The sequence below is a fragment of the Canis lupus genome, chromosome 30, assembly GCF_003254725.2.
Source record: "Canis lupus dingo isolate Sandy chromosome 30, ASM325472v2, whole genome shotgun sequence".
Lineage (NCBI taxonomy): Eukaryota > Metazoa > Chordata > Mammalia > Carnivora > Canidae > Canis > Canis lupus.
The window spans coordinates 22,283,235-22,293,048 of record NC_064272.1 but is presented as its reverse complement, the minus strand read 5'-3'; the positions used below and the strand labels follow the sequence as shown (position 1 = coordinate 22,293,048).

Below are 9,814 nucleotides of genomic sequence, written 5' to 3'. Positions count from 1 at the left end.
TCCGTGGGTCCTTCCTCACCGCCCAGTTCTCCGCCGCGGCCTGTGCAGGAACAAGCACGCCGACACGTCAGGGCGGAGCGCGGCTTTCACCAAGTTTCCTTCCCAGGCGGCTGCTCCCCGGCCTCTCTTCTCCCCCACCCACTCCCGGCAACCTGCAGGCTCAGCCTCCGATTTCCGCTGATCCGGGCTGCAGGGAGCCGGGAATCCAATTACTTTTCCCGAGGGAGCGCCATCCACTCATCGGGCCGCCAGGAGGGGAGCGGGGGGTCGAGCAGCCGCGGAGACCGCCCCTCCCCCGCCGCCCGGGCCTCCGGGGCCCCGGCAGCCCCGGGCGGGGCGAGCAGAGCTGTGGAGGGGCGCGCGGCGCCGCCGCGGGGACTATTTGTCCTTCCGCGCGCCGCGCCGCGGCCCCGGCGCCGACGTCGAGCGGGCTGAGTGGCAGGAGATTAGCCAAGGGCTTCCCCCGCCGCGCGCCCCCGGCCAATCGGCGCCGCGCGGGCGGTGCTCGAGGGCCGCGCACACGCACATTCCGGGACCCGCGCCTCACGCGAGCAGCCTCCGCCCCGCGCACGCTCCCCTGCGCGCCGCGCCCTGTGGGCCGCACGCGCGCCTCGCCTCGCGGCCCCGGCCCGGTGCAGGCCTGGACCTCGCCGTCCTCTGGGCCGCGGCTGCTGCGCTCTGAAGTGAAAGTGAAATGAGGAAAAGCAGGCCGAGTGGGCCGTAGGGGAAGGGCGCTAGCGTGTGCGTCCAGGCTCCCACGCCTGCCCCACCGTCCGGCCTTGCCTGACAGATGGAGCGAGGCCACAGAGACTCCCTGAGGAGGAAGAAAGAGGACGTCCCTCCTGAGTCTTTGCAGAGAGCGGGTGCAGGACTCTTGCAGGCTCCTTGAGTGTTCTCTAGTAAGAGGATCTTAACCCTGGTGGGTCGCTCACTGGGTTTTCTGCTGTGGTCAGAGCCCTCCAGACAGCCTTTCTCCATCGGGAAGAGACCAAAAAAAAAAAAAAAAAAGCAAAAGCAACCCTCTGTCCTGCACACACGGCCAGACTTATGAGGCCACAGCTGACATACATGCTTGAAGGAGAAAGTGCGCTATTGTGTCTTGTTTTTCCTTTTGAATTACGTCCTCCTGAGACCGTGGCTGACTGACCCTTAGGCCTGTGGCCGTCCTGAATGTGATTGACATGCGTGATTAGCAGGCTAGTGAGAGAGAACCAGGGAAATTGCTATCAAAACAATTACACACAGGGACATCAGAACAATGGCCTGAGAGCCCCCAGGGACTTAGAGACCATCCTAGTTCTGCCACGGATGCCCTCTGGGACCGTGGCCAACTCAAATCATCTCTTTGTGTCTTCGTTTCCTCCTGGTAAGTTAAAACTATTCTTACTGCTGCCTGTCTCGAAGTATATTATAAAACATAGATAACAGAGGTGAAGACATTGAAGGTTTTGTTTTGAGGGGGAAGGTGGTGGTGGTGGTGGTGGTGGTGATGGTTGAAAGGCATTCTCTGAGCAGAAGACTGTGAAAGGAAGCCGTTTGACCTTCAGCCTGCCAACGGGTCATTTCAATTAAATTTAATACATGTGTGGGGAGACCAGCTCTGTAGCTGCGGTGTTCTGTGCTGGGTGCTAAGTGGTCTTCAGAAGACTTATAATCTGGTAAAACCATGCCATTTCCTGCATTCTCAGACCTTCTCCCATGTCTGTGCCAATTCCCATCCCTAAGTCTTGGCCATTTTTATTCTCCTCTTGTGTTCAAGGGCCACGAAGAATTGCTAGCTGTAGATACAGAATGATGCTGGCGTTGGGGCTCCTCATTTGAGCCTAAGCTGTGGCTTGGGATTCAGATATCTCTGGGTACATCTGTGGAACTGATGCCCCCGCGCCCCCAAGCCTGTTTCCTGGAGTGACTGAGGAGCTTCCTGGGACAGAACATGTCCTTAGTGAAGAAGGAGCACAACACTGAGCTTCAGCTAGGAAAGACTAAATCTTGATAAAAAGGGAGGTCCTTCTGCATCCAGTCTGGTGTCTCCTGGCCCTCCTCCGAGTCCAGTAGGAAGGGATAGGGGAAGGGATGGGGGGTGGAGAAGAGGATGGAGAGAGGCTATAGGGAAAGCTGAAATATCAGTTTCAGGCTTTCACATCCCATATTTCACATTCAAACACACACACTCACCTTTACAAGTAAAGATCAAGCTATCGACAGAAGTGCAAGCAACAGAAAACTTGATTCACGGTGGCTTTTGAAAGATAAGGAACTTGTTATCTCATAAAATAGGAGGTTTGAAGGAAAGTGGTTCCTTTATTGGTTAATTGAGTAACTCAAGGATGTTATCGAGGACCCAGGGGAATTTCTTCTTTCTGCTCTGCCATCCTCAGATGATACTGTCTCCTCCCATCTCCCTTCAAGGCTGCACCATAGCTCCTGTATTTTTGGCATCTGATGCAGTAAGGGCATCGTGCAAAGAAGGGGATGTTGTCTCCCACCTCCTTCTGTCTTTCTTTGTCTCTCTCTTTCTCATAATAAAGGAAGGATAGCCCTTTCTAGAGGCCTCTAACAGAACTGAGTCCCACTGGGCAGTCCCCTTGTGTCACATACACATCCTAAACTAACTGCTTGTTAAAAAAAAAAAAAAAAAAAAAAAGGATGATGCCAAACATACTTTACCCCTCATGGTGGGGAGAGAAATCACTTTCTGTGAGCTTGTGGGAGGATATAATCCAAACATCAAATTTTGCCTCAGAAAAATACAAGAGAAAGTGGCTGTGGTTTAGGCCTCAGCAGGTTCCTTCAACTATCCTTTCCTCGACTTCAAAATATTTCTGTATCTACTCTCCTTCATCATGTCTTAAGTTTTTCTATCTTCCTTCATATTCTTTTTTTACTATCTCAGTGGAGAGGTAATGCAGCTCTATTTGAGGATCTGGCACTCCATCTACCTCCCTAAGACCTTGCCAATTGTCTTAGCGCCTCACAGTGGTCCCTAAGCCACATGCTGTTACCTGCAGGCTGTCCCAACCTAGCATTCCACCAGTGAGAATAAGAGATCTGAAGCTCCTTTTGTTGTGCCAGAAGAATCTAGATTGAAAGATGCCAAGAACTTGTTCAGATCCTATCCAGTCGGGCTGGGGCAGGAGAGGTAGGGACCAAGGACAAGCTTTACCTTTTTCTATACCTAGGGTTTCTCTATCTGCCCCAGCACAATGGGAATGCCATTTGGTATCCTCAGCTACTTGACTTCAGACTGCTTCCATTTTACCCTCACCCTTTCCACTAATACTAGTCTCTAGGAGTCTGGATCCCACTCTACTTTTCTGAGTCACAACCTGGTGGAAAACTGGTATTGGCTTGGCTTGGACCTGGAACTTTTCCATTTCTTTACTATACTCACATTCATTCATTTTTTTTTTCTCAGCATGCATTAAATGTTGATTTTTTTTTCAAGGACTACACTATGTGCTAGGGAGACGTTGACGAAAAAGTCAGAATTCTCTGCCTTGGATGAGTTTACATTCTGGTGGAGGATCTTTGTTTCTTCACAAGATATGGCATGAAATTCAAGGCTATCTCACAGGGACCTTAAAAGCAAGGCTGAGCTGTTAACTCTATGCAGCATAATCTATGTTTTAATTCTTCACAAACAGCTCCCACTATTAGTTGAAATTATTTTGATCTTTACACAGCTCATAACATATCTTTTCACAGAGGCCATTGTTTCAGACAATTACACTTTCCAACAAGATAAACACCATGTAGGGCAATGCACTTGTGGTATAGTACATTTTATTAATAACTTGTCTTGTCGGCTGAGTAGTCTAGGCTATGGATGGATGATTACAGCAAAAAATAGAGGCTGTATCTGATACAAGTTTATGTATCATCAGAGTTGTTACCCTATCTCTCTTCACAGTCAGGAACCTGCCAGATCTTATTCAACAGAATGGCTTCTAGATGCATTGACAGGAGATAAAAATATTTATTATTAATCTGCCTTCCTTTGGCTATGCTTACCTGAGGATGTATAGTAAAATCAAATTTTAATTTTTTAAACATTTTCAAAATTCACCTATGTTTATTATACCCACTTTCATTTTTAGTAGAAAAGAGGTTTTGCAAAGAATTTCTATACTATGTTGAAATATAAAACTGCTTATGTATTTTCAACTAATAGCACTTCTACTTCAGATGGTGTCAAGGACCCTCAGTGTCTAATTTATCTTGACAGAGACTGAAGTAGAAGTAAACCAATTCAGACTGCAGGTCCTAAAATACAAGTCAAAGAAGGTGGATGTAGCAGAAATGAAATTAGAGCATTTAAATGAAATATGAACTCTAGTCAATCTGAATGAATTCCCTTAGCACCTCAGTCCAGAAAAGAACCTGTAAGGATTTCAATCTTCAGTTGACTCATGATGAAATGCATGACCCTAAGCGAGTCAGTTAATTAATCTCAGTGTCTTCGTGTCCTCATTTTTACAGCAGGGTTAATAAGATAGGTAGTGCACCTATACTTGGAATTTGGGAGAAAAGAGAATTACACTCTTTCTGAAATGTAGCTGATAATTATCAATGGGAACCTATTGAGCACTCATCATTATAGGCAGAGAGACTAGCAAGCCTTAAACATAAATAAAATGTTGAAGAAATTTTTGTTGCATGAATGAATGAAAAAATGAATCAGTGAGCCACCTACTATGTGTCAGATCTTGGGTTATGGAAGATCCAAGATGCACCCCTGCCTTTAAGAAACTTTCTAGTGAAATAAGCCAGTATAGAATGAAAGGTATTTAACAATAAAGGTATGAAATGCCAAAACAATGTTATGGTCCATCATCCTCAAGCTAGAATTCTCAGATCCTCAGCTTCATTATGGCTTCTTCCCTAAAATTGACTGTCTTGAGAATATGCCTATGGTTTTGTTGTGTTTAGTTAGTGAAGTATGCTTAGTAAAAGACTTAAATATAGAAACATATTTCATTAGAATAATATTCTTAAGGGAAAAAGAATTGAAATATAAATTCAAGGGGGAAAATATATAAAACTGTTAAAGATTAAGAACTTATTTATAAAATTCTTTTTATATTTTTATTGAGGTATAACATCCATACAGTAAAAAATATACAAACCACCACTTAAATCAAGATATAGGGCAGCCCGGGTGGCTCAGCGGTTTAGCACTGCCTTCAGTCCAGGGCATGATCCTGGAGACACAGAATCGAGTCCCATGTTGGGGTCCCTGCATGGAGCCTGCTTCTCCCTCTGCCTGTGTCTCTGCCTCTCTCTTTCCCTCTCACTCTGTGTCTCTCATTAATAAATAAATAAGATCTTAAAAAAAGATACAGATGATCCCCTTTCCCACTATGAACTTTCTTAATCTCCTTTCCCCATCCCAGAGATAACCATTATTCTGACTTCTCATGCCATAGAGTACTTTAGCCTGTTCTTGCACATTGTATAAATTGAATTATACAGTATGCTCTCCTTTGTGTCAGGCTTCTTTTGTTCAACTTTATGTCTGTATGATGCATCCATTGTTGCATACACCACAGTTCATTCTTTTTAATTACTGCAAAATAGCTATTCTCAAAGTGTGGTCTGAGAATCCTTGTGGGGGGATTGCCTGAGAATTTTTAGGGGGGGGGTCCATGAGTCACAATGGTTGGAATAATACTTTAGGATTTTATTTATCTGCTTTTTTCTGTGCACTGATGTTTTAATTTGTTTTGCAAAAGCAATGATGGTTAAAACTGCTGACACTTTAGCATGGAATTTTTTTCCCTTTAAGTCCATACTTTTTGTGTCTTCTCTGAAATATCTTTGCCTACCTTGAGGACACAAATATGTTCTCTAAAGTTCTTTTCCAAAAGTTTTATAGTTTTAGATTTTATGAGTAGGACTATGACCCAATTCAACTTAATTTATGCATAGGGCATGACTTTAGGATCAATAGTCCTTTTTTGTTTGTTTGTTTCTTAATATGGCTGTCCAGTGTCCAATTGCTACAGCAATACTTATTGCCAAAATGACTCTTTCTCCATTGAATCACCTTGGCACTTTTGTCAAATTGACTATATATTTATTGGTCTCTTTCTAGACTTTGTATTCAATTTCATTGATCTATATATCTATCCTTTAATAATACCACAGTATCAGAGGAGAATTGTTATGTTAATATTGAATTATCTGATCCATGAACATAGTATATTTCTCTATGTAGGTATTCTTTAATTTCTTTCAACTATCTTTTGTAGTTTCTAATATAAAGATCTTTTGTTAGGGATGCCTGGGTGGCTCAGCGGTTGAGCGTCTATCTGCCTTTAGCTCAGGGCATGATCCCTGTGAGAAGCCTGCTTCTCTCTCTGCCTATGTCTCTGTCTCTCTCTCTGTGACTCTCATGAGTAAATAAATAAAATGTTTTAAAAAGGATCCTTTGTTAGATTTATTCATAATTATTTTATTTTTTTGTGTGTGCTACTGTAAACAGTGGATTTTTGAATTACATTTTATAATAGTTTGCTGTTAGTATATAATGATATATGTTTAATGTTTGCTTTTTTAAAATTTTTTTAAAAAAGATTTTATTTATTTATTCATGAGACACACAGGGAGGGAGAGAGAGAGAGAGGCAGGACACAGGCAGAGGGAGAAGTAGGCTCCACGCAGGGAGCCCCACATGGGACTCGATCCCCGGTCTCCAGGATCAGGCCCTGGACTGAAGGCAGCGCTAAAGTGCTGAGCCACCCAGGCTGCCCTAATGTTTGCTTTAAACAGATTCTTATATATGAACCCTGTATCCTGTGACCTTGCTAAATTTACTTATGGGTTCTAATGATTGTTTTCTAGAATCATTGGGATTTTTTACATTAATAATCAAGTAATTTGCATATAGGGACAATATTCTTCCTTTTTGATTTTTTGTTTTTAGATTTATTTATTTATTTGAGATATACAGAGATAGCAACAGAGACAGAGAGACAGAACATGGTGTGGGGGGGGAAGGAGATTGAGAAGCAGGCTCCCCATGGAGCAGGGAGCCTGAAAGGAGCTCCATTCCAGGACCCTGAGATCATGATCTCAGTCAAAGGCAGATACTCAACCAACTGAGCCATGAAGTCACCCCTTTGTTTTTTTTTATCTTAACGACATTTATTTCCTTTTCTTTTTCCTTTTACAGTGACTAGGACTTCTGGTATAATGTTGAATACAAGTAGTGATAATGGCATGTTTGTTTTGTTCCCATTTAGGGGAAAACAATTTAGTCTTTACCACTAATTATGCTGTAGATATTTTATTTATTTATTTATTTATTTATTTATTTATTTATTTATTTATTGCTGTAGGTGTTTTATAGATGCCATTTGTTCATTTAAGGAAGTTCTCTACTATTTCTGCTTTGTTAAAAGTTCTTATCAGGAATGAATGTTGGATTGTAGCAAATGCATTTTCTGTATCTATTGACATGATCATATTGGTTTTCTTTTTTAGTGAATTACATTGTGATAGTGAATTACATTGATTGGATTTAAATTCTTAAACTAATCTTGCATTTCTCAGATAAATCTTATTGAATCTTGAAATGTTATTCTTTTTATGTATGGTGATTTGCTACATTTGATTTGCTAGTGTTTTGTTAAGGATTTTGCTTCTATCTCCATGAAGGATCTTAGTCTGTAATTTTTTTTATACCATCTTTGTCAGGTTTTGATATTTAGCTTATGTTGGTGTCTCCTAAGGCTGCTGTGACAAAATATCATGGACTGGGCTGAAACAACAGAACTTATTTTTTCACAGTTGTGGATACTTTAAGTCCAAGATCAAGTTGTTGACAGGTTTGGTTTCTCTTAAGGCCTCTATCCTTGGCTTGTAGATGGCAGTCTTCTTACTGTGTCTTCACATGGCCTTTCTCTGTGCAATCACATGCCCCTGATGATCTTTCTCCTCTTATAGGGACACTAGTCATATTAGATTAAGATTCTAACAGAATGGTTTTAATCACCATAATAAAGACCTTATTTCCAAATGTGGTTATATTCTGAAATACTAAGAGTTGAGACTTCAACATATGAGTTTTTGAGGAGGAGTGGGACACAATTCAGCCCATAACTATTGGCCTTATAAAATGAGTTGGATAGTATTCTTTCCTCCACTCTTATCTGAAAATCATGTGTGTAACTTAGGTGTTTTCACCAGTGAAACTGTCTGACCTTGAAGTTTTCTTTGGGGTAAAGTTTTTCATAAAAATTAAATTTGTTTATTGGATGTAGGTTTGTTTAGATTTTCTGCTTTTCTTTGTGCCTATTTTGGTATATGTTAAATTTCAAGATATTTGTCTTTTTCATCTCTGTTGTTGAAATTGTTGTCATAATATTGTTTATAGTATTGTCTTATTATTCTTCTAATGTCTGTGGGATCTATGTTGACAGCCAATTTGTTTTAAACTCTTGGTTTAAATAGTCATACCCATTTTAAAGATCTCAAGAGGAAAAGAATTCAAAAGTTGTTCGGTTATTCTGGATGCTTGGCTTTACCATGTAAGGCTTAAAATTGGCTTGTTTTACAAAAAGACTGAGACTTCGGGGTGCCTGGGTGGCTCAGATGGTTAAGTGTCTCCTTTGGCTCAGGTCATGATCCCAGCATCAGGCTGATTGTGCCCTGCATCAGGCTCTCTGCTCTGTGGGGAGCCTGATTCTCCCTCTCCCTCTGCCTGCTGCTCCCCATGCTTGTGCTCTCAATTTCTCTCTGTCAAATAAATAAATAAATAAATAAAATCTTTAAAAAAAAAAGAATGGGATTTTGATTGAGGGTGCGCTAAATCTATAAATTTGTTTGGGGAGGGGCGCCTGGGTGGCTCAGCAGCATCTGTCTTTGGCTCAGGGCGTGATCCCGGAGTCCCGGGATCGAGTCCCGCATTGGACTTTCTGCATGGAGCCCGCTTCTCCCTCTTCTTGTGTCTCTGCCTCTCTCTCTCTCTCTCTCTCTCTCTCTCTGTGTGTCTCTCATGAATAAATAAATAAAATCTTTTTAAAAATTGGGGGAAAATTGTCACCTTTACAAAATTAAATCTTTAGACCCATGAATGGTATCTCTCTCTGTTTATTTACATCTTTTTAAATTTCTCTGATGAATATATTGCAATTTTCAGGATGGAAATCTTGAATAAATTTTGTTGGAGTTATTAAGTATTTTGTATATATATTTAAATATTTTATTTATTCATGAGAGACACAGAAAGAGAGGCAGAGACATAGGCAGAGTGAGAAGCAGGTACCCTGAGGGGAGCCTGATGTGGGACTCAGTCCCAGGATGTCAGGATCAGGACCTGAGCCAAAGGCAGACGCTCAACCACTGAGCCATCCAGGTGTCCCAGTATTTTATATTTTTTGAAAATTGTTTTGTTTACACTTCAATTTCCAGTTGTTAATTGCATATGTTTTTATACTGATTTTATATCCTAGGAACTTGATAAATCCACTTATTAATTCTAGCAGCTTTTTTGTAGATATTTCTGATATTTTTATGTATATGTCATCTGTGAATAACGACAGTTTCTTTTTTGTTCAATCTATGTGCTTTTTATTTCCTTTTCTTGTCTTATTGCACTGGCTAGATTCTTGGATGCATTGTTGAGTAGAAGCAATAAAGGAAACATCCTTGCCTTGTTTTCAGCCTTGGAAGAGACAACACAGTTTTTTATCATTAGTTATGATATTAGGAATAAGTGATTCATAGTCTTTTATTAGATTGAAGAAGCTTCCTTCCCTCCATAGGTTGTTGAGACTAGTACATGTCTTAATATTATTTGTGATGAAACGTG

General features: G+C 41.4%; 1 protein-coding gene across 2 annotated transcripts in view; it reads left to right on the top strand.

The window, feature by feature from the left end:
- Positions 1–576: 576 nt before the first annotated feature.
- The window catches only part of ZNF280D (zinc finger protein 280D), a 294,058-nt gene continuing 284,820 nt past the window's right edge, over positions 577–9,814 (top strand). For both annotated transcript variants that reach the window (XM_025472692.3, XM_025472690.3), the window contains exon 1: positions 577–1,366. The gene's annotated coding sequence lies outside the window, so the exon portion shown is untranslated. The remainder of the gene's footprint in view (positions 1,367–9,814) is intronic.